Genomic DNA, 2,867 nt, shown 5'->3' on the forward strand with positions numbered 1-2,867 from the left:
TTGTTCCTTTGGATTCTCATCATTGGGACACCATCCTTTGTTCTTTCTCTGTTTATTCTTTGTTCATTTCATTTCTCCTCATTTGGACGCCATCCTAGGTTCTATTTAAGTTTCTTCTTTTTTTTTTTTTCCTTTAGTTTCTTGTCATTGGCGTACTACCTCAATTTTTTCTTTGTTCCTTTAGTTTCTCATTAATGGGACACCAGCATAGGTTCTATCAAAGCTGATTTGTTTCTTCTTTTGGTTTCTCATCTTTGCGACACAATCCTAGGTTCAACCTAAGTTTCATCTTCGTTCCTTTGGATTCTCATCATTGGGAGACCATCCTACTTTCTTTCTCAGTTTATTCCTTATTCATTTCATTTGGACACCAAGCTCGGTTATTTTCTAGACTTAAATCGTTTGTTCCTTTGGTTTCTCATCACTTTGACAACATTTTGCTATCTCAGGTTATTCCTTTTTCATTTGGTTTCTCATCATTGGAAAGTCATCCTAGGTTCTATTTAAGTTTAATCGTTTGTTCCTTTGAATTCTCATCATTGGGACACCATCTTTCCCATTTTATACTTTTTTCATTTCGTTTCTCATCATTGAGACATCATCATAGCTTCTATTTAAGCTTAATCATTTGTTTGTGTGGTTTATCATCATTAGGACACCATCTTAGACTCAATCTAAGTTTTTTCTTTTGTCCATTGGTTTCTCATCATTTGGACAACATCCTATGTTTTCTCTTAGTTTATTCTTTGCTCATTTGGTTTCTCATCATCGAATAAGCTTCCTAGGATCTATCTTAGTTTATTCTTCGTTCCTTTGGTTTCTCACCATTGGTACATCATCTTAGGTTTTATCTCAGCTTATATTCTTTGTTCCTTTGGTTTCTTGTCATAAGGCCAACTTCCTAGGTTTTATATCAATTTTTATTATTTGTTTTTTTGGATTCTTATCATTGGGACACCATCCTTGTCACACCCCGGTTTTTAGAACTTCACAATTGATATACAACATAAGTGCTTTAAAAAAATTTGGGGATACAAAAATTTAAATGTTGGGTTCCTGCTTGATTTTGTCAAAAAGGGAATGTGGAAACCGGTTATAAAGAGGTATACATCTTGTATTAAACTATATAACTATTAGTTAACAAAATATGATCCATTTCACAAAAAGAACTTGTACTATGTTACTTTACATATATATGGTTCACTTTGGGTAGCCCATACTACAAGTATACATGACAAATATACATTACACCATTCCTTCAAAAAGATTGAGTCTTTGTATGATACAAAGGAAAAGCCTCAAAACACTTTCAATGCGAGCAAACAACATCCAATCAACAAAAAAGCAATGCTCAGGAATTATTTCCAGCATAAATCTTCTCACCTGCATCTAAAGGTGGAAGGGATAGGGTGACTTCAAACCTTAGTAGGAAAGTTTATAACCATCCTAAACATACCCTTAAAAACCTTGAATTAAACGTATAATAGCATTTGTGATAAACATTTTATAATCCTTATCAAATATGCTATGTCAGACATGTATGCATGTGTTTGCTGGTTTCATCTCTGCTTTTCCTCATCCATCCTTTCACAATTGATAACCCCCAGCAATGTACACACCAGATATCAATGCTCCACAAGATACTCGGTCAATATAATAATATGATTATTTTGGGACTATCACCCAAGGGTAAATCATACCCCGTGTCTTATTGGACTTATACCTAAGGGAATGACCAACCCCGTATCTTTAGGGACTAAAACCCAAGGGAAGAACCAACCCCATACACCCACATCGGAGTGTCTTCCTCGAGGGCTCTAGGGACTTTCACCCAAGGACCCATGGTCCCACATAAACAATGTAATACCTAGCACTAATGAATTAAATAGGCAATAATGATTATCTTAGTACTTAACTTTAAATGTGCTTAATTAGATGTTAAAACTAGTTTTACTATTAATCCTATTTAATTATGAATTAAAATTTGATTAAGGTTAATTGAGATTAGTTATTGACTTAATCATGCTTATTAGGTTTTTAGGGGTTGATTATAGTTTTGAAAACCTAGAGGACTAATGGGCAATTATGGGTTTTTTTTTTTAATAACTTGAAGGACTAAAGTGCAAAATTGGGAAGTTGCAGTTAGTGGAAGCCAAGTGGCATGCCACCTCCTACTTGGGTGGATTGGTGGCTGCCACCTCCTACTTGGCTCCATGGAGAGCTATATAAGGGCTTGCAGCTCGTTTTGCACTATTTTAGCTGCAGCAGCTTGCGTTAGAGAGAGAATCTTAGAGAGAAAGTGAAGATTTGAGATTAAGCAAGTTGTTTAATTTAGTAATTTTGGTTTATTTTAGTTCCTAATGGTATGCTAAAACAAATTAACGGTAAAATTTGTGTAAAAAATGAGTGTAATGAGCTATAAACATGTTTTAATTAAAAATCACAATTAATTAGGGATTAAAGTATTTTAGCTTAAGTATTTTATTAATGGTAAGATTAGCATAAATCTTGTTTAACTGAAAAATTGATTAGTGAACATGTGATTAATTAGGTTATTTGGACACTTGGGATTTGTTAATAGGTAAGGCTTGCTTTCAGAAAATCAAAGCAATTAGTGTTTAGTAATTAGTTACGGAATATTAATATGTATTGTAAATATTGTTTAAGTCAATTCAAATTTGATTTGAAAACTTGTAGGCATGTAGATTAGAGAATATTAGAATTAAAAAAAAATTAGCAACAGTAAATTGTTTAAATTTTCATCATTTGGAAGTCTAAATTATGTGTTTCATTTCAGTTCCTTGTATTAGGTAAAGATTGCCTACTTAGAACAATCATAGAGGGAAAGTCCATGTAAGGTAGGGAAT

The sequence above is a fragment of the Vitis riparia genome, chromosome 1 (assembly GCF_004353265.1).
Source record: "Vitis riparia cultivar Riparia Gloire de Montpellier isolate 1030 chromosome 1, EGFV_Vit.rip_1.0, whole genome shotgun sequence".
In the NCBI taxonomy this organism is placed as follows: Eukaryota; Viridiplantae; Streptophyta; class Magnoliopsida; order Vitales; family Vitaceae; genus Vitis; species Vitis riparia.